The sequence below is a fragment of the Perognathus longimembris genome, chromosome 20 (genome assembly GCF_023159225.1).
Source record: "Perognathus longimembris pacificus isolate PPM17 chromosome 20, ASM2315922v1, whole genome shotgun sequence".
NCBI lineage: Eukaryota > Metazoa > Chordata > Mammalia > Rodentia > Heteromyidae > Perognathus > Perognathus longimembris.
In genome coordinates this window covers 3887639-3910860 of record NC_063180.1, presented here as the reverse complement: position 1 = coordinate 3910860, position 23222 = coordinate 3887639, and the positions used below count along the sequence as shown (strand labels likewise).

The 23222-nt window shown below is 37.3% G+C and overlaps 1 long non-coding RNA gene across 1 annotated transcript; it reads left to right on the top strand.

Moving 5' to 3' along the window:
• Nucleotides 1–4398: 4398 nt before the first annotated feature.
• Nucleotides 4399–21977, top strand: LOC125339056. Its single transcript, XR_007208388.1, has 3 exons — nt 4399–4408; nt 5842–5846; nt 21847–21977. It is a non-coding gene; the product is annotated as an uncharacterized LOC125339056 (long non-coding RNA).
• The last annotated feature ends 1245 nt before the right edge of the window (nt 21978–23222 follow it).

Below are 23222 nucleotides of genomic sequence, written 5' to 3'. Positions count from 1 at the left end.
TCTTAATTTTTTTTTATTCTTTATTTTCAATGTGTTGTACAGAGGGGTTACAGTGTTGTTGTTGTTTTTTTTGTTTTTTGTTTTTTGGCCAGTCCTTGGACTCAGGCCTTGGACTTAGGCCTTGGACTCAGGGCCTGAGCACTGTCCCTGGCTTCTTCCCAATCAAGGCTAGCACTCTGCCACCAGAGCCACAGCGCCCCTTCTGGCCGTTTTCCACATATGTGGTGCTGGGGAAATCAAACTGAGAGCTTCATGTGTAGGAGGCAAGCACTCTTGCCACTAGGCCATATTCCCAGCCCCGGGTTACAGTTTTAATAACATGAGTTTCTTCTGGATTTGTTTGAATAGACAATTGTATCATCCTCAAATAGTGAAGCCTTCTATAGGGTCCCTTCAAATTTCCTTACTCCTACCTTTAAATGGACTTCTTCAATTATTAAACTATTAAAAAGGGCACTTGACAAGCCTTTCAGTGAGAGGCTGTTACACTTTTCCTTTCTACTTGGCAAAAACACAAGAGTTTTATCCTTTAGACTTTTAAATGCTGTTGAGTATTCACTAGTAATATTTGGGATATGTGTTGATAGGATCTTATAGTTTCATCACTGTGACTTTAATTTTGTTAATTAACCTAGCAGCTACATTTCTGTGGGACACTGCAAACCATTTTATTTTGGTACAAAATGTTTGTCTTTTAGAGTAAAGTAGAACATATTTTATATGAAAATGTACTTTTAGTTTATATATCATTGTGAAAATAACTTATTTGTGTGCTCAAGGGATTCTTGTCAGTCCATTTGCTTTCTTGGCTTTAAATTTTTAATTTTTAGCAAACTTATACAGATTGTTGCTTTATTAAGTAGTGAAATATTTACTCTGTATTTGAATCTCTTAATATTACCCCATAGCTTTCATGGATTCTAAAGTGAATGTTGGTCCTATCTCTGATATTTTGTCTGGATTTTAAATGTGGTGCTAGATCATATTTTATGACAGGTTATGTGTTTAAATTCCATTGTTTAAATTTTATTCTGTATAACTAGTATTCTCTATTTCAGGCCTTTTTCTTTCTTTCTCTTATTGGACCTAATAAAAGGTCATCCATTTTGTAGTCTTGTTTTAGTTTTTTTTTTGGGGGGGTCATCATTCTAGGGTTTGAACTCAGGGCCTTACACTTGCTAGACAAGCCTTTCCCATTTGAGCCATGTTTCCAGCCTCTTTATTGAAAATTCGCTTAGTAGGGTCTCTTTATCTCTGGGCTGGTGTGGGATGTGATTTTCCTACTTGTTCTTCCCCATGCCTTTGAAGATGACAGGCATGTGCAAAGATACCCCAGCTTACCCTGCCATGTGCTGCCTCCAAGGCTTGGTAACAGGGTATCACCATTGTGTGCAGCCACTTGTTGAGAAAGAATCTTGACAACTTTTGTCTTAGCAACTCCTGAACCCAGATTGCTGATCTCTACCTCCCAAGTAGCTAAGAGTACAGGCTTGAGCCACCATGCCAGTGTAGTTATGTTTTTCAAGCTGTGGTGAATTAACCTTGGCATAAATTTACCATTTTAACCATTTTTGGATAAGATTTTTTTTTTACTGATGTTTTGTTTGGCAGTGCTGTGCTTTGAACTTGGGCCTCATGCTTCCAAGGCCATGCTCTTAGCACCAAAGCACATGTTCAGCACATTTTAGCCATTTTTAAGCACACATTGTTAACGATCTTAAAAATACTCACATTCTTGGGCAAACTTCAATACCAAAACTGTTTACCTTTAACCATGGGAACTGTACCCATCACATATTCTTTGTTCCTCCCTGTTGCTTGTGCCAGGAGGTACCATTTGGCTTTGTTCTCTATGAACGTGTCCACAGGACATATCATATACGAGTGGACTAATACAGTTCTTATTCCACGAATAGCTTATTGACTGAACATAGAATAATGAAAGCACCAACACAAAAGAAATTTCAAGAACGTATTCTTTTTATGGGCAAATAATAATTGCCCATTTGTGTTTATATTCCACAGCCCATTTATCTATCACTTCATCAATAGGCATCAGTAGGCATTGTCTATTATAAATCATGCTGCTACAAATGTGATTTCATAGATATCCATTCATCTCTTCTTTCATGTCTATTGATATAATCCCAGAAAGAGAATTGCTGGCTATCACTCAAATATTTTTAATTTTTTGAGGGACTTCTTTTGTTTTCCATAGTGATTATATCAAATTTCATTGCCACAAAGTATGTTGCTTGGTCTCATTTTATCCACTTATTATTTCATGCTTTCATATTTGACTTTTTATTAATCATCTTGAGGTGGAGGTTGAAAAAAAACTCATTGCAGCTTTGAATTGTGCTTTCCTAGCTACTGCTTACCTGGTAATTCTTTGTATTATTGGAAGCAGGAATTGTAGCCTGTAAGTTTATAAGTCTGTTCTATTTTCAATATGTAAATGTTTGCATCATATATTTTGAAGGTCAGAGGTTTGTTACATATATGTGATAACTGTACCTTCTTGATAAGTTGACTTCATTAATATGTAATGTCCTGCTTTTTCTCCTGAAACAGTGTTTGATACATTCTTCTGGATGTGATACTAGTTTTGTTCCAACTTTTTGGTTACTGTAAGTTATTCCTGATTTTAAAATCAATAAAATATTATATAAAAATTAGATACCAAGTGAAAATCAATGTTTCTATAATATTTTACTTTAACAACATATTTACATTTATAGAAGTATTTATATCTTTTTTTGAGTTACTTTAAAGTTTCTATCCTTTCAACCTGAAGGGTTGCTTTCAGAATTTATAAGGCATGTTTATTGCTAATAAATTTCTTCAGCTTTTGTTTATTTGGAAATTTCCTAATCTCTTATTTTATGAAAGAAAAGAACACATTTACTGGATGTAATTATGAAGGGACAGCTTGTTATATTGCTATTTTCTCTAAACATATTATATATATTCACATATGTTTTTATGATTTTCTGAGAAAAGCATTGATTCTCCTTTTGAGCATTCATTAAGGATCAGTTGTTTTTTTTTTTGTCTTATTATTTGTAAGACTTTACCTTCATTTTTTGGCCTTAAATTATTTTATTTTTTTAAATTTTTTTTGTCTGCATATACTTGAGTTTTTATTTTATCGTAAACAGTAAGACAGATAACAGGGTTTCTCAGAATTAGGTCCATTCTACCAATAAAAAGTTACAATTTTCTCAATAAAAAGCTAAAATTTTTCCAATGCCTATCAAATTTATTATTTCTTCTTTTGCTTTTTTTAAATACCAGTATTAGGGCTTGAACTCAGCTGCACATTCTCACTTGGCTGGTGCTCTATCATTTCCGACCCATCTTTTTGCTAGTTAATAAGAGATTAAGTCTCAGCTCCCTGAGCTGGCTTTGAACTCCAATCTTCCTTGTCTCAGTCTCAGGGGGTGGGATTACAGTTGTGCACAACAGCATCCAGCTTCAAACATAAGAATGGAATCAGAACTACAATTGATTTTTGCATGTATCCAAATTAAATAAGCAAACCGCAGAAGTTATGAATATATTACCTATCAATTTTTCCTCTAGAAAATGTAACAAATAAACAACAGTTAAAATCATCTCCACATGCAGGAACCAGTGTCTCAAACCTGTAATTTTAGCTACATAGGAGGCTGACATCTAGGATCCTGGTTTTAAGCCAGCTGGAGCAGGCAAATCCAGACTCCAGATCTCCAATTAACTAGCAAAAAATCAGAAGTGGAGGTATAGTTAAAGACATAGAGGGTCAGCCTGAGTAAAAATGCCAGAGTATGTAGTATTTTATTATAATGCCTTGTACTGCTTTCTTCAGGTTCAACCTACTCGAAATTTACTAAGAATCTGAAACTTGTAAATTGACGTCTACCTTCAAATTTGGGAAATTTGTCATCTATCAATGTTTAAATAAGCTTTCTTTCTTTTCTCCTTTTTTTTCTTGTGATACTCTCCTAAGTCACTGACATCCTGCTTTCTTATCTTTATTTCTTTTCATTTTTTGCCCTCAGGTTCAATAACTTCAATTGTCTTCAAACATGCTCATTATTGACCCTTCTAAAGAATTTTTTTACCAAAACTAAATCACTGTTCGGCTCAATACTATACCCAGAAAAATACATAAATAGCAAGGCAAATGAGAATTCAAAGTGAAAATGCTAAAATAAGGAGTAAGATAAGAGGTCAAGAGTTCTGGGAAGCCACTTAAGAAGCAGTACAAGGGGATAAGGAAATTGCTTTAGAGTCATGTTAGATAGAGAAGATGGTCACTGAGTCACTTCTACACAAATAGATATGAGTTGGATTATGGGCTGAGAGCATGAAGCCTATCCAAAATTACTATGATCAAGAAGGTGGGAAACCAGATTACATAAGTGTGGACACTATTTTAAAGGGTAGATAAATGAAATTTATTTGCTATACTAAAACCATGTGTTATCTATTTTAGATTTTGATAAGAGCAGCTATTCAGAAGATTTTCCCATTTATTCAACCTGCACTGAGTTTTTAAAATGTACCGTACCTAACCTATTGCAACTTTTCATTATGGAATGTAGTGTGTTGTATTTAGTTAATGTTATGGTGATACTAAATGCAGGTATTTTACCCTCGTGATTTGGAGTTAAATTGGCTAAGAAATGGAGGGTAAAACATGTCAAAATACACTGCACCTGTGTAGGAGTATGGCATAAAGACTCTCAATGAAGGCTGTAGGGGGATTTGATACAGGAAAAGTGAAAGCAATAGAAAGGGTTATTCTGAATCAAATAGAATATATGCACCTCTTAAATACTTTGGTACACATTAAAAAATGAATAACAGAAAAGTAAAGTAGGTTGTATGGGTACAAGGGAGAGGGCCTGAGAGTGCTAATGAAGAGGGTGAATGAGAATAAATATGGTCATAGTGGTTGGCTTACACATGTAAAATACTAAAATAATGCTATTGTAATTGCTTTAAGAGGGAGGAAGTGGGATGGAAGAAAGTGATAAGTGAAGTGAGGTTGATGGGAGATATTGTAGACATGTATAGATAGATCACAATCAAACTCTTCTTGTACCATTCATTAATGCATGCTAATAAAAATAGTCAAGAGAAATTTCCAAAAGCTGTGGATGATAGATGCCAAGTTCACTTTTCATTGTAAACAGAGATGCCAGAGGGCTCCAGATTGTTTTCCTTGTCCTCCATCAACATTTTCTGTTTAACATCTTTAATGTATGGTATTTTTTTTTTTATCTAAAGTGAGTCCAGAATCAAAATCTTCCTACCTACACCTCCCAAGTTACCCCCAATCTCACTACTGAATAGATGGAATTTTATATGTGAACCACCACAGTTGAACTTTTGAGGCTGTTTTTTTGAGTTTGGTTCTCTTAATTGATATTTTTATTTAAGTCAGTATCTGAATTATTTTATAAATACTTACAGGAAAAATTCATCATATCGTTTTTTTCTAAAGTTCTTAGTATCCTATTCATTAAATCTAAAATGTCTAAACTGTTTTTTAATTACCATTGTGCCTAAGTCAGCAGTTATAAGCTGTCATGTTATGAATGGTGCTGGAACAGTAAGTTTTCATTCTTCTCAATCACAATCACTCAGACAGGAGCATTTATTGCCAAGCCTCTCTTTGGGAAACTGGCAAGATTACATACTTTGAAGTATAGGAAACATGAATTACTTCCCATCATATACAACATAGAAAAAACCCTCTAGGCCACATTCCCAGCTAGGCTAGATTTTTTTTTCTTTTCTGAAAGTAAACTTTACTTTTCTGCCTTATGTTTTTGAACAGAGACCACAAAGCAAGTGTCTCTGATATTTGAGAAATAAATATAGACAAGGAGAGTTGATGCAAAGATAGTACAAAAGGGAGAAGATACCTCTATTTATAACTGAGATCTGTTCAATTTAGCATTTTTATTGCACACAATACATATCAATATTTCTTTAATCAAGCCATGGTATCATAGATAATGTTTACTTTTTTTTCCTTTTGAGTGGAAGCAGTACTAAGGTTTGAACTCAGGGCTTTATATTTGCACTTGAGACATGCCGGCCCAGCTTGCTCTGTTTAAGATATGCTCTAACTCCTCTCTCTTTCTCTCTCTCTCTCTCTCTCTCTCTCTCTCTCTCTCTCTCTCTCTCTCTGTATCTGCTGAGGATATCCGATACCTCAACCCTCCTATTTTAGTTTTTCTGCTATAGCTGAGATAATAGTCATGTGTCACCATAACACTCTTTTACTCTTTTGCCTGGCCGAGTCTTGTCTAAATTTCCACCTGGCCTTGCCAGTGAAGAATAACTTTATGAAACAATAAGCCAAAGAGGTAGAATTGTGAGTAAGCAAAAGACTCTGTGGCAAACAAAATAATAGTATTTTCTTAGCAAACCATCATCAATGGACAGACACATTTATAATTTAAACCAATGCTCTGAATATATGTGTGTGTATACATACACATGCCACATATACACACATATGTATGTATATCTATTCATTTAATTTTTACTATCAAGTATTATTGATCTGACAGGTGAGGATTGAGATACAGTGCATAAGCAAAATTATTTGAAGCCATAAGATTGGTAACTGACAGATTATAATTAAACTCTATCCTCTTCCACTGACATCAAGGATAGCCACTGCTCTTCTACTGACACTAGAAACAAAGAAAATATCAAAGTCAACATTAGGAAATACTCAAATAAATTATGAAATATTCATATGGCTGAATATTATGAAAATTCAAGTATTCTATGAATATTTTATCATTTTTGAAGAATGTATTGGATATAATGTAAAGTAGAACTTGTTTGCACAGGAAGGCAACTTCGTTATAAAATTCATAGAAAAAATACTGAATAGAAAAATATTAAAGAGCAATACAAAGAGAAATTATGGGTTGTTCTCTGTACATTTCTTATGCGTGATAAACTATCTCCAATGAGAATGTATTATTTTATAGCAATAAATAATGTTTTAAAAGTCTGAAGTGTCAAAGTAGTAAGTCAGCAACAAAAATAAGGAGGCCCAGACTTAATACTCCACAAGAATACTAATGAACCATTAATGGCTTCATTGAGATGAGTAAGAAAAATTCTTGATTTTACCCTTAGCAAGGTTGATCTGAAGCTTGAACAAATTGCTACAATCAAAAGGGAATGATGACTTGAATCATTATATCACAGGAAGAAAAGTACAATATATATCCGGTGTTCTGGTTTTCAGTGGAATTTTCGCAAGGACTAGTATCTGTTTCACTTGGCTCCGAGTACTTATGAAAAACCAGCATATTCTGGAGAACAAAGGATAGCTCAGTAGCTTGTATTAGCAGAGAACTTCTTGTGCTACAGAAAGACACCATAAAGAGCAATAACTGCAATTTTGCAAAAAGAAACCTATAAATATTTCTAATTGAGAAAGTGTATAACATACAAACTTAGAAAATTATATACTTCCACAAATGATTTGAGGGGCCCACGAAATTCCTTCCTGAGACAACTGGTGAAACTTGCTGCCTTGGAGACGTGGATAGTTTTTTGTGTTTTTTTTTTCCCCAAATTTTTATTATCAAACTGAGAGGTTAAAGTTTCATACATTAGGCTTTGGATACATTACTTGTACTGTTTGTTACCTCGTCCCTCATACCCCCCTCCCTCCTCCCCCTTTCCCTTTCCCCCCATGCGGTGTTCAGTTCACTTACACCAAACAGTTTTGTAAGTATTGCTTTTGTAGTTGTTTGTCTTTTTTTTTTACCCTGTGTCTCTCAATTTTGGTATTCCCTTTCAATTTCCTAGTTCTAATACCAGTGTACACAGTTTCCAATATACTCAGATAAGATTACAGAGATAGTGTAGGTACAACCACTGGAAGGTGATAAGAGAACATCGTCAATAATAGAAGCTACAGATACACATGGGTCGTTGAAAGTAGTTACAACTCTGAAATAACAATTGTTTCCATAACTTGGAGTTCATTTCACTTAGCTCTGTTTTGTTGATTGGACTGGATTTGTACTGATTTTTTATCTTTCTCCATAGATTCTAGGGAATCTTCAGCTCCTGAGATTCGATCCTCTGCTTCAATTAGTCAGGACTGTAGGCTAGCTACTTGATTTCGAATCTCTTTTCCTTCTGACTGGTCTTTCCTGATAATTTCCATGTCATTTCTTAGGTCCTGTATGGACTTCTTTACTTCATTAACTTCATTAATTTGGTTTTGAGTGTTGTCTCTCAAATCTTTAAGCTGGTAGCTATCTTTTCATTTGTCTCTTGAAGTTCATTTATCTTTCTATTTGTGGATGCCATGAAATTCTCCATTAATTTTTGCTTTGCCTCCTCACGCTCTAGAATAAGTGACTGAAGAGATTCAAACTTTTCATTTATCATGTTTATCAGTAGACTTTGTAGAGCATTTTGGGGATTCTCTTCTATGTCTTTGATTGGCTGCTCTGCTTCTTGCTTGTTTTGAGCAGGGGATAAGACTTCATTGTTTGCCATCTTTCTTGTGTAACTTCTGCCCATTTGGATTGGGAATGCTAGTCTACCAGCACCTGTGAGCACCATTTAAGACCCAAAGCAGACCTTACCAAGCACTGTTGTGTAAATCTTAGAAGTTCACAATTAAATACACATACCTTTTATACCTGTGTATAAAATTAGATTTGGTATTCCTAAAGAATACAATTTCAATATAACAACCAATCCTGACCTCTGTATTTAGTAGTTACTTATTTACTGTTACAACCCTATGAGCAATTCTTGTTCTTATATTAAGTTCCTTTTGGACTGGCTTTCTTTATGAACTCCTTTGTTTCACTCGAATTAAGCGGGGATACCCTCTATCCAATAACCAGGAGTCAATGGGATCTGGAGGACCTAGTAGTAAGTCAGGAGGGTAAGTTAGAGGTAATAAGGAAACTAGAGTAAAATGTATGGGGGGGGGGTGTTGATTTTGGTTTAGCTTCAGTGACGTGGAAATGTGGAGGAGAGTAGGATCAGTAGAACCAACAAAGTTAAAATGATAGACAGTAGAGAGTTAGCAGTAAGGAGTGGAGATGTTATTCATGGGAAAGTAATTTTTAATGAAGGAGAGTACATAGAACTAAAAAGAGAATACTGGAACACAGATGCACATAACCGAGAAAAGTTATTTAAAACAAAAATAAAATAAAAAGGAAAAACAAAAAAACAAAAAACTGAAAAAGAAAGAAGAAAAAAATGATCAACAACATCAACAACAAAAAAATAGTGATAGAACCAACAGTTGAATATGGGAAACAAAAACAAACCAATGATGTTTCAGAAAAGAAAATATATGAAAAAAAATAAAAATAAAAATGAAAGCTTAAAAAACTTTTGAGACAAAACAAACAAAAAGAAAAGAAAAAAAGAAAGAAAAAGTCTTCCTTGTTTGGATGGGCTTGCTACAGTCTCTGGTTTCCTTGCGATGGTCTGCAGTCTATTCTGCCACTTGGCTGGTTTGACGTGCCTTCAGTTTGCAGGGGTGGATCTGTTCTGACCCTCCTCCCCTGTTGGTGCAATCCTTGGTCTCTGTGGTTCCCATAGCTTGCAGGTAAGACTTGGGTATGCTCTGTAGGTGGGGATGTGAGTGGCCTCGGGAGCCGTGGCTCCTCCCATCTGCTGTGGGGCCGCTGCCTTTAACGCCTGGCTTTGAACAGGCTTCAAACTCAGCAGGGCGGGGCGCCTCTGGCCTGGTTTACGGGGCTGAGAGTCATTTGCCTTGGGGAGTTTCCTCCCTCCTGGGCAGGGCGGCCTTCTGGGCAGAGCTGGTTATGGAATTCTGCTCTATTTCGGGCTGGGAATTGGGCTTCTAAATCGGACCATTTATCTGACTCGGAAAGTTTGTTCTCCCGTTTGGCTATTCTGTGCCACTGATAGCTGCTCGCCGCTTTAGCTTTTTAATTAAGAAATTCCGGCAGGCAGGGCGGGCACCTCTAGCCGAGCTGGGGCCCAGGACACGCCTCCCACCTGGGCAGGAGGTGTTCTCCTGGGCGGAGCTGGCTCTCGCTAATTGGTCCCTCTTGCCCTTCTCAAAGATGGCTGCTTTATCCTTGCTTTTCTCAGGTGGGCTTTAGCTCCAGTCTGGTCTGACCCTTTGCCAGTGTCAAAGATGGCGCTTTGCTCTCATGGTTGGGGAGGATCTGCTCTTTGGACGCGAGTGAGACTTTCTTTCATGGGAGTACTAACACTGTCTCTGCGATTTCAGCCTGTCCGTGTTCAGCCTGGGATCTGTCTGTACGCTGCCATCTGGAGAATTTCTTCCTGGTCTCCGTTGAGCTGTGTGGGGTGCCCAGCGTGGTGCAGGTGCCTGTACTGGTGTGGTGCTGAGACTCCGCCCGGAGCTCAAATCTGTGTTTTCAGACCAGCTAAGTTTATTTTTCCTTCCTGGCCTGAATCCCTGTACTCTTAGAACTTTTTTTTTTTTTTTGGCCAGTCCTGGGCCTTGGACTCAGGGCCTGAGCACTGTCCCTGGCTTCCTTTTTGCTCAAGACTAGCACTCTGCCACTTGAGCCATAGCGCCACTTCTGGCCGTTTTCTGTATATGTGGTGCTGGGGAATCAAACCCAGGGCCTCATGTATACAAGGCAAGCTCTCTTGCCACTAGGCCATATCCCCAGCCCCCTCTTAGAACTTTTTTGAGCTGTCTATCTAGCGGTAAAAGTTTCTCTGGGGTGGGAAAACTGCGCTGTTGGAGGGAGCTCCGCTAGGGTGCTGTTGCTCCTCCGCCATCTTCTCTCGATCCTCCTCGTGGATAGTTTTTTTTTTTTTTTTTTGGCCAGTCCTAGGCCATGAACTCAGGGCCTGAGCACTGTCCCTGGCTTCTTTTTGCTCAAGGCTAGCACTCTGCCACTTGAGCCACAGTGCCACTTCTGGCCATTTTCTGTATATGTGGTGCTGGGGAATCGAACCCAGGGCCTCATGTATATGAGGCAGGCACTCTTGCCACTAGGCCATATCCCCAGCCCCTCGTGGATAGTTTTTGAAATGACAAAATACTAACAACAACAAGAACAACAAGAAGATCAAACTATAACTGTATGAATCATTCTTTAAAGAGACAGAGACTTAACAATTTCTAATGGGTAGTAAAAAACCAAATAGTTACACTTGGACACGATTAATTAAACAGCACTCTGAGCATTTGCACAGTGAAAATACAGGGGGATATTCTTAGGAGAAGATCATAATGGCTCAATATTTATGTGCATATGATCATGCAAGAAATGGAAACAAGAGGTGATTTTTTTTATTGTACTGTTTGAAGTTATTTCTTTATTCTCTCCCCCCCTTTGGTATATTGCCTTTTGTTACTGTTTTTGATTTCTATACCCTTTATCTTGTATATGTTTATCTGATTTGGGGAGGGGAAAGGAAAGCATAGAAAGGGTATGACAAACGATGAACAAATTTAGCAGTGCTACTCACTAGACACTATGTTGGAAGTGAACATTACAATGTGAGGGGTCAAGAGGTTGGGAGGGGAAAGCGTAGGAGACAATGAGGGAGGAAGTAACACTATTCAAAAAGAAATATGTTCATTACCTGACAAGTGTAACTGAAACTCTTCTGTACTTTAACTTTACAATAAAATTTAAATTAAAAATATGTACAATTTCCTGATAAAGAATTCAAAGTAATCATATTTAGGAAGATCAATGGACTACAATATATTCCAACAAATGAAGAGAGGTACCAACAGAGATAGAAACTATAATAGAGAACAAAACAGGAATTGTGAGGGTGAGAATAGAATCACTAAATTGAAAACTTTACAATGGGGATTAAGCAGTAATCTTTAGCAAAGAAATAAAGTTAGACAAATTATTTAAAATCATTGACTCAATAAAACAGAAAGAACAATGAAGAAAAGTGAAGAAACCCCAACGACTAATAAAACAGCATTCAATGCGCTAATATATTCAGTAAAGAAATTCTAAAAACAGAGAAGATATTTGGCCAAGAAATTTTCAAATGTGAGGGAAAAATTAACATGGAATTAATGAGGTCCAAGAAAGTCTAACCAAGATAAATCTAGTTACATTATTTTTAAACTGCCAGAAGTCAAAATCAAAATAGACTCTTGAAAACTAAAGTGGCTGACTTAAATTCCTTGAAGTTTATTTTTCAGCAGTTGCATTAAAATTCCAGGATAAAAATGAAAAGATATATTCACAAAGATGATGAAAATATGAAACTGCACTGTAACCCAACGTATCTAGCAAATCATTCCCCCAATAATAAAGAACCAAAAGGTTCAAATAAACAAAAGCTAGAGAAGTTCACAATGGGTAGAACATGCCTTATCAGAAATGCCAAACAATCCCTCAAGTTGAAATGCAAAGTTTAGAGACAGCAACACAAAAGCACACAAAAAGATAAAACTCTCTGGTAATAGGTAAACAGCATCCTGAAATATTGTAATGATATTGCACCAATCACTTTAAATTCTATTAAATAATTTCAATGGTAAAAGTATTAAAAAAAAAAAAAAAACAACCTAGCAATAACTACCAAAGTATGTTAATGGAAAAATGAGATAAAGTATCAATAAAATAAAATGAGAATGAAAGGAGTGATCAGTAAGAGTTGCATAGGTTGTGTTGTACTCACAGTTAACTTGCTATCCATGTCAAATAGCTTATTATAACTTTATGACATTTGTTATGTAGATCCAATCATAAAAATTACCTATTGAAGGTATAAAAATGTCAGAGAACAGAATCACAACAAGATGTTAGACTAGGAAGCTCCAGATGAATACAGTTTCAACAACAATTCAGTCACAAGCTATTTGAAAAGACAGCACCTCAGGAGAACCTGTAACCTGACACAGCAAACCAACAGGGAAACTGATTAGAGACCTTCCCCAGGGAGGAACTATGGGATTAGGAAGACAGTCCCTAGTATTTTAGTTCCAACTAGTGGGAGGAAGGGGCTGGTTTGTGTGCCTAGGATTCCATGCCCTAAAGGGGTTCCCACTGATTTGAACTCTCATGTGGCTGGCAAAATCTAGTTACCTAGAAATAATGGAAGTTGCTTCCATAATTTGCTTCCCAGTAATCTCTCTTCCCCCTCAGCCCAGAGAAGTTGATGAAAAAAATCTTAGCACTTAGCTCCCTCTTGGAATGGAAGTAATTAGCACATGTGCATAGAACCTCCATTTCTTTATGAATACCAACATAACTAACATTTTCTCTCATTAGTCTTGACTCTCACAGGTTCTAGGGAAGGTCAATCCATGATAACTGGGAGAGGTACTTGCTTTGTTTAAAATGTAAACACCAACACAGAGAGTGGAAGGTGGTGCAGAAACAGGTAAAAAGGTTGCAAACATAGAAACATTAGACTCCAGAAGCCAATGATTCACTTAAGACAGAACTTAAAGTAATTTTCATAGATACTTGCTAAGGACAAGAGAATGTCAAGAGAGATAATATTAAAAATAGGTAATATGAAGGAAGAATAACACAAAAAGAGTTAGAGGACATTCACTGAAAAAAGAAAAAAACACTAAAGAAATTCATCAACAGACTAGATCAAGCCAAAAAAAAATCTTTAAAAAAAACCTCAAAAAGAAATAATTCAGAGCTACTTAAATACAAAAATACTGGAATATAGCAAAGAACACTTGGAGAATTAGAGCACACCATCTGTTGGAGAATTAATGTCTCTGACCGGTGGAAAACAGCCTCAGCATGGTTACTCAGGTGCCTCATTAGCACACTAATAGGCCCTTGGGAACACATTCCCAGTAAGGAGTTCCTTTGTGTTTGTGAGCCAAAGGAAGCCACCTCTTGTTGTGAGAATCTCCCTTCCAACCTGCTTAGAGGTGGTTTTGTTTCTTTGCATTTTGTTTCTTTGCCATACTGACGTACTGGCTGGAGGTAAGATGCTAATGATAGACTACCAGAATAATGAGCAAGCTTAGTTAATAAGACATCTCAGTACTGCCAAAAGATACAACACATTTAAAGGGGGGAAGGAATAAGGATTAGGTAAAATCAGGCAAGCCAGAGACAGACCCCTGCAGCTAAATAGTTGTTTTGCTGAGATGTGTGGAAAGAGTAGCCCTCCCTCCAAAAGGCTGAGGAGAAGCCAAGTACATTGTACAAATTCCAGCCAAGAAGGATCTCCTAAGTGAAAGCAAAACAAAGTGGCTTCAGTGTGGCTCTTCTAGCAACTCATACTGGAGCAAATGAACTGAGATTGCCTTCTTCTCTTCTCTTTTTATTTTCCTTTGTTTTTCATTGTCTTAATCTAAAACAAGAACATGAGCTGATTTTTGTTTACTTAATGATTGTTTTGCCATAAAGGAAAGTAAGACACACTGTTTCCAATTACTAAATGTTCCTTATTTAGGAATTTCTTACACACATCTCCATGAACCATTCACTCCTCCCGTCTATAGCTCAGAATGAAGAGTCCTAGATAGATATGCCATTTTTATGCTCTTAAAGGAATGTGTGTTGTATTTCATGAAATAAGAGAATATTGTAGTAGTTCAGGATGGTATGGATTTGATGGCTTAAACAAAACAATTTCTCACTTAGCTAGAGGCTGGAAGCCCAGGCTCTGGGTGCTAGCTTGGTCAGGTTCTGGTGAAGGTGGTATCCTGGGTCAGAGCCAGGGAGAAGGAAGTTTTCCAAAGCCTTCTTATAAGAACACTGGATCCTATCATGAGAGATAAGTCTCATTTTCAACATTTGAGAAAGGAGTCTGTATGATCCTTGAGAGAAATAGAGCATTTGCATTAAGCATCCTATCATCCCCAAATCTTTTCTGTTACCAAGATTCTTGACAAGGTGTGGTAAAAGGGAGATCAAACAACAGATAAGTGGTCTCTGGCTCTGATTCCAACTCCTGAATCCAAGGAACTGGGGCAAACAAGTGCTATCTAAAAGAAAGTATGTTCTTAATAAAGTAACTGTTATTTGGACTTTGTACATAGAAGAAGTTCATTTTTAAGTTCTAGGGGTATCCCATCTTTTGATGATCTGAGATGATTCACTATCCACTATAAATTCCCTCTTTCTTTAAAAGATATACTAGTTGATGTTACATTTTATTATTGAATCTAAAGGATTGGGTACAGATTACAGAGATCATAAGGCACTATTTCTACTTCAAATACAAAAATAACAAGAAATATGGGACCTAAGTTTTTCATACTCACATAAATTTGACCACATAAGGTTTGAAATAGTATGCTAGACTAAGAATGTGTTAGTCTATTCATGATGTACCATTATACAGAATAAGTTTACAAAGGGAAGAATATGATATCACTTTTACATCTACATTTTTGAAACATGTATATGTCTATGGCAGAAGAATTTGAAATAGAACATAGACTATTAATATTACATGCTTTTTTTCCTCCAGATTTCTTGTTTCATTCTAACTGGTAGATCTCTATGAGTAAGTGCTTTCAGTTAATAGCATGCCTATGGACATGTGCCTATTAGGACTTGAAGATTAGGTTAAGGCCAACACATTTGGGAAGTAATAGTGTTGCTGCATTTTAGTAATAAGTAGCTCTGAGGCATAAAGCGTCAAATACAGTGATTCTTGTAATAGTATGCTATAAGGCTAGTTTTATAAGTCATGTTTAACTGAAAATCAAAATAGATAGCACTCCCTGAGTTAAAATGGATTATAAAAATGAGAACTTACCTTGTGACTCATTGAAAGGAGACATTGGGATTAATGTCATCCTGTGTATATATTTAGACATGGTATAACAATGGTATATAAAAATAGTATAAATTTTCCATAGATTGCTGGGAGGTAGTATTAAGTAATCATTAGGTAATAGATAGCTAGATGGATATGTTGAGTGGCTGTTTAGTTTGGAATTAATCAAGGTTATCCATGCTAGAGATATCATTGGAAACCTCAAAGCATAGGGTATATTTGTGGGCCTGATGTTATATTAGACTTCCAGAGAACATAAACTAAGAACAAAGTCCAAATTCTTAGCTTTAGTGGACTTCATAATTTAGAGATTGAGTTAATAATGAAATTGGAATTTTCATAAAATATAGTGAGAATTATTATTAAAAGCTCATGAATATGTTTACTCTTCTTCCTGTAATCTCACAATGGCATTTTCCTTTATAAATTTCTAAAGCTTACATTTTTAAACCTCAGTTTGCTGGAGTCATTTTGCTGTGCCTGGATAGAAATGATGAGTGGGTGAAGGGAAGATTTTCTCTTACCAATCCTGGACGGTTGAGGTTTCCAATTTTATGAATTGGACTAGCATAGCAGGGTTTGCAATTCTAAGCCCTGAGAAATAGGTGTCTAATATCCCAAGCTTTAGAAGCCAATGTCTTATGTCTCAGGTGAAGGTTTACTACTCTGAGTTTTAAACACCAGCAGCCCAGTGCTTGGCAGCAATTGTATTCAATCACCCTTTCTAGAAGCATTGAGAAGTAACAGTAAATAGCAACAGGCAGCAACAGGCAGTGCCTGCTAATGTATGGCTCCTGAGTGGTCCTCAGGTTGGGGGACTACACGGACTAGCCCTTGTGGTTTTCAGGTGTGGGTGTTAGTAGCTTTCATTTTTTTTTTTTTTTTTTTTTTGGCCAGTCCTGGGCCTTGGACTCAGGGCCTGAGCACTGTCCCTGGCTTCTTCCCGCTCAAGGCTAGCACTCTGCCACTTGAGCCACAGCGCCGCTTCTGGCCGTTTTCTGTATATGTGGTGCTGGGGAATCGAACCTAGGGCCTCGTGCATCCGAGGCAGGCTCTCTTGCCACTAGGCTATATCCCCAGCCCAGTACCTTTCATTTTTAAGGGGTAACAGTTCTGTAGAACTCTTCGAGTGACTGGTTCCCACAGGTTTTCACTTTCAATACTTCCCATTCTTTATTGTCTCCACCACCCCTGGTCTCAGAGCCTAGTAACTGTCTGGATCCCTTCAGCCTTTCTTTCCCTGTCCCTACTCTACATCTTCCACCACCTTCTAAGCTTCTAGACTAATGATAAAGACCAAAAGCAATAGGAAAAGACTACTCATGAGAAGCCTTTTCATGGTCCTAACATTGGACACCAGGTAGCACACAACAGGGTTTCCACTTGCTGACTTGAGAAAGTGAGTGGAACAAACTGCTGATAATTAGGATATATGACAGACTGTTTACACAAATCATGTACGTTTTTCATGCAAATGAAGAGTAAAACCTGCAACAATCACAGTCCAGGATGCAAATGAATGGCAAGATTTGCAGGAATTAGAGGTGTTTGGCTGGCCAACAGGTAAAGTGCTCCCTAGCTGGCTTAGGGGAAAATGGATTCTTAAAATCTAGCAATGCTTATGACAGCAAAAAGCCCAGATGCAACCTGTTTGAGAAATTTATGGATAGGGAAGGGCCATCTGTAGCAGGCAGCTGTGGTCACCATGAAACTTCTTCAAGGCATCGGTAGAAGGCTCAGAACAGCCATGCTCCTTGAGAGCATTCTGGCCAGTGACTCAATTGATTGTTCTACTTAAAGCAGCTGGGGCTCCAAAGAAAGGTCTAACAGCTGTAAATTAAATAATTAAATTCTCCAGCTCCAACACCTTAATGTATTTATAGAAAAATAAACATTAAGAGCAATGCTTACAATGAAGACCTATCATTGACATTAGAAGTGATTTACCAGTACTTAACTGATTTATTTACTTTATGACCAACATGCTGTAGGACAATCTTTTTTTTTTTTTTTTTGGCCAGTCCTGGGGCTTGGACTCAGGGCCTGAGTACTGTCCCTGGCTTCTTTTTGCTCAAGGCTGCCACTTGAGCCACAGCGCCACTTCTGGCCATTTTCTGTATATGTGGTGCTGGGGAATCGAACCCAGGGCCTCATGTATATGAGGCAGGCACTCTTGCCACTAGGCCATATCCCCAGCCCGGACAATCTTTTTTAAAAATAAATTTATGTGAAATATTTATGTTTCTTTGGGGCATAATGGGATGTTTGGACCCATGTCCATAATAATTAACTCAAAATAATTAACATATTCATCTTCTCAAAGACCATTTTGTAGATGTAATATTAAAGGTTTTTCACTGAGCAATTTTTAAATATTCAATATTACTAACTATGGTCACCAAATTGTGAAATAGAAATAGAATGATACTACATGTCACAAACATTACATAAATGTTATTTAGGATGCATAAATTCTTCTAATTTTCTTCATCTTTGATTGCCTATTATTCAATTTCCACAAAGCTATCAGAAACTCTTTTCCATAAATAAAATGATTTGTGTGCTTGAAAGTCTTCAGGAGCTCACTGTTGGCCTGAGGAGAATGTTAGATTTCTCATAGCTGCTGTGGGTGGCCTCCATCTTCTTTTTGCTCCTTATTCTGGTATTGTCATTCATTACTTCCCTGCTGAACTACTTCATAATTGCCCCGATGTTTCATTCTCTTGTATCAACAGGTACATGGTGCATCCTAACCTGGGAAATGTTTTTCCACCCGCATATGTTGACATTTCTGATATTCATTCTGGAGGCCTCTCTATGTTATATGGGGATTTAATCAGTGTCATACTGTGAAGCCTACTTTGAGAGGTCAAATTAAAAGTCTTTATTAGAAAGCCAGTAACTGCAAGGAGACTCATGCCCTCCTCCCCACAAACTAGCAATCTTAAATATAGGTAACACAAAGTTTATAAAGGCAAAAACTATGTCAAGGCAGATGTTACATAGTATGGAGATTAGCAAAGGGTGTTTACAGAAGCAAAACAAATCAGGTTTGGGTTAACTAAGGGGAGCAGGTAGAGGTTGCTAGAGGTTAAAGAGTTTATCTAGGGAAATAATCAGGGGTAGGAATTTAAAAACCAGGTGAAGGGTTTTCCCAGAGTCTAATAATCCATGATATGTCTGTGGTTCTCAGAATGACCTATATCGCCTCTACAGTGCTTAACAAACCATAGCACAGCTTCAGTTCAAAAAATCACCTCTGGAGTTCTTGGAAAGTACCCATTATCAAATAAGACACCAAGATGGTGGTAAAGACAAAATGGCATTACTTAGATGCAGGATTCATATTGCATCTGAACTCTCATGTCTTGGTTAGATATCGTTTCAACATTCATCCTGACATACAGTGTTTACTTCATATTACAATTACCAATATCCTGCAGGAAAAAAAAAATGTGTTCAGGAAAAGAAAGTGGTTCTTAACTCATTGTCCCTGGGCAGACATTTGTTGATACCTGGTGCTATTTCTAGTTGATACAGCTGGTGAATTGCTATTGGCGTCCAATGTGCAGTCTTAGCAGTATCCTCCAATGAAAAAGACAGCCCCTACATCCAAGAATTACATTGCTGGAACTTTCAGTCCCCCTCAGGTGGAGAGCTGGCATTGTAATAAGAAAGGAATCCCTTAAGAAAAGTAGAAAACAATTCCAGGAGTCCTGACTGTGAAGGTCTAGGGTGCTCTTGGGCTGTAGAAATGAGCCCAGTATCGGGACAGAGAGTGGGAAGATGAGGAAGAAGTCTAGTAATGAGAGGCAGAGAAGAATACAAATACTGAGAGAATTCATCAGCTTCAATGGGAAAGAGAAATGATGTTTAAGAGAAGTGTTTTGGACAAGCTGCTGGCGAAAGCCCCTATGCTGCCTGTAAATACTATTGGGTTCTATGCTGAGTTTCTCCACTTTTTGAGATAGACTGCTGTTTGTTTTCAGTTTTTCATCCATCGGAATTGGACTGCAAAGCATGGGGTCAACTTTACTAGAATAAAAGTAATTTGCTTGTCTATTATTTCCATAGCAATGACCTCCAGGTGAAAGAGCCCTCTTTTACTGCCAGTGGATCCCACAGATTACAACAACACTCAATGCCTGGCACTCTGGAGCCAGACCAAAGCAAACTTCAAACGCAGCGGTATCCTTCTATCTTCCTTTTCAGTGACACAATCCCTATCTTTTGATCTTTTACAGTTTTCTGTTTTGTTTTTTCCAGAGCTGAGGACCAAACTCGGGGTCTTGCACTATCCAGGCAAGGTGCTCTTCCGCTGAGCCAGATCCCCAGCCCAATCCCTATCTTTTGAACTCAGATTCTTTTTTTTTTTTTTTTGGCCAGTCCTGGGGCTTGGACTCAGGGCCTGAGCACTGTCCCTGGCTTCTTTTTGCTAGCACTCTGCCACTTGAGCCACAGCGCCATTTCTGGCCATTTTCTGTATATGTGGTGCTGGGGAATTGAACCCAGGGCCTCATGTGTACAATACAAGCACTCTTGCCACTAGGCCATATCCCCAGCCCCTGAACTCAGATTCTTTTGTGGCCTTTCCAGATACTGACTCAGGTCTTACTCTTCAAACTCCTTTCTTCCATCTTCCCTCTGCTACATGATTAAACAGAAAAGGAGTTAGAAATGCTTTATAAGTATCTAATCTACTTATCTATTATAAGTTCAGTGGGGCAACTGTTTGAATGTAGGCTCTGGAAGAGATCTACCAATCTCTTTAAACACATAAATGAACTGCCAAAGTTGAAATATCAGACACTGAAGGAAAATATTTATATATAGTAGTGTTTTTATATATATGGCTCCAAGTATTACTTCTAGATATCAATGATAATGGACAGCGTTTGATTCCTGTGCATATAGAGGCAGATGAAGAACATATATTGTTACTTATTTAAATATTTTGTCCTATAGAAAATTGGGAATATCTGTAAATCCATCAGTAGGAAATGCACAAGTATACTGTGGCATATCCATAACATTTAGAGGGAATGACTCAGGCCAAATTGTTCAATGTTCAGTGAAATATCCTGTATAGAGAGGAGACCATTAACTACAGGCTTAAAGAAATTGAGGAGATCAAGCAGCTTGTGGGATATGTGTGTGTGTGTGTGTGTGTATGTGTGTGTGTGTGTATTATCTTTAAGTATGTCATTCAACAAAGCAGTTTATGAATACAATGCATATTGACTAATGTCACCCCTTTCAGTAGTCTCGTCTAACCCACCCAATTTACTGCTTTCCTTATTTTTAAAAATTTTGTAAGATGTACATTAAAATTTGAACTCAATTCTCATTTCTTCTCTTTGTTACCTAGTCCCTCTACTTTTAACCTCACTCCACCTCTTACAAGTACCCTTATTTTTTGTTGTTTATTTTGTTGAACTATGATTTAGCTTTTCTTTTCTTTTTTTTTTTTTGGCCAGGCCTGGACCTTGGACTCAGGGCCTGAGCACCATCCCTGGCTTCTTCCCACTCAAGGCTAGCACTCTGCCACCTGAGCCACAGCGCCCCTTCTGGCCGTTTTCCATATATGTGGTGCTAGGGAATGGAACCAAGAGCTTCATGTGTAGGAGGCAAGCACTCTTGCCACTAGGCCATATTCCCAGCCCCTGATTTAGCTTTTCTAATGAATTAAGATTTTTCTTTTTTTTTTCAAATTTTTATTATCAAACTGATGTACAGAGAGGTTACAGTTTCATAGATTAGGTATTGGATACATTTCTTGTACTGTTTGTTACCTCGTCCCTTACTCCCCCCTTCCCCTCCCCCTTTCCCTTTCCTCCATGAGTTGTTCAGTTCATTTACACCAAACAGTTTTGCAAGCATTGCTTTTGTAGTTGTTTGTATTTTTTAACTCTATATACCACTGTTTACCAGTATACATGGTTTCCAATATACTCAGATAAGATACAGAGATATTTGCTTAAATCTCAATATTTTTCCCCAAGTCATTGGTAAAACAAACTTTTTTCCATGTAATTTTGTTATTATAAAGGTAATGTGTACAAGAGTTTTAGTTATATAAATTAGATAAAGAAAGACTGCATTTCTTTTTGAAAAATGTCACCCCTTCCCTTGCTCTCTGTCAGTTTTTCCCTACTGTCTCTACACACAAGTTGTATAGTTCATTTTCAACATAGTGTCAGTGAGTACCACTGCTGCTTTTGTTCATCCTTTGTCGAGCCATTTCTGTGGTCTCCTTTTACCATCCTGAAGACTAATAAATAATCAAGACCAAAGGAAAGGGAAACAAAAACATTACCTAAAAAATAAAACAAACAAATAAAAAAGCCCTCTTGTTTTCATTTCTTGGAGTTCATTTCAATAAATATTAATTTACATGATTAAATGCACATGGGTATTGCTCCTTTGTGTTTTTATCCTAAGAATATCTTCCTTTGTATCACTGTGCCTACAGACCTGTATAATTTGTTATATCCCAGTGTATTTTTTAACAATCCAGTCTGTTTACTTGGAGATTTATAGGGACATTCTAGCTACCACAAATGAGTGAAACCATACAACCTGTGTTTCTCATATTCTGGCTAACTTTGCTTAATATAATTTTTTCAAGTCTTCCTATTTCCATAAGGATGGTACACACTAAAACCACCAGCACAACCATATTCATTGTACCATAGCCACAATATAGAATCAACCTACATGCCCCTCAGTGGATGAATGGGTAAGAAAATGTGATATATATGCACAATGTATTTTTACTGTTCCATCAGAAAGAATCACATTGTACCATGCTTTGTTTACACAAAATTAATTTATAGATGCATATTCAGCTTTATAAATATCATTAATTTCTTTGTGTCAAGTATTGTTTTCAGTTTCTATGCCTTTATACACTAGGGGAGAACTTGATTTTATGAGTCTATTTTTTTTTTTCTTGCCAGTCCTGGGGCTTGAACTCAGGGCCTGAGCACTGTCCTTGGTTTCTTTTTTGCTCAAAGCTAGCACTCTGCCACTTGAGCCACAGCACTACTTCTGTCCTTTTTGTATATATGTGGTGCTGAGGGATAAAACCCAGGGCTTCATGTATATGAAGAAAGCACTCTTGCCACTAGGTCATATTCCCAGCCCCAGAACTTGATTTTAATACTTAAGAATGTTAGTTAATAATACCTTAGTAGCAATGGCTCTAATCCTAGCTTCTCAGGAATCTGAGACCTGAGGATTGCAGTTGAAAGCCAGACAAGGCAGTAAAGTGTCTTATATTTTAATATCTAATTAACCATCAAAAACCAGAAGTAGAACGGTTGTTCAAGTGGTAGAGCATCAGCCTTGAGTGAAATAGCTAAGGGAAAGTTCCTAGATCTGGGTTCACACCCCAGTACTGGTACACACACACACACATACACACACACACACACACACACACACACACAAAGAATGTCAATCGC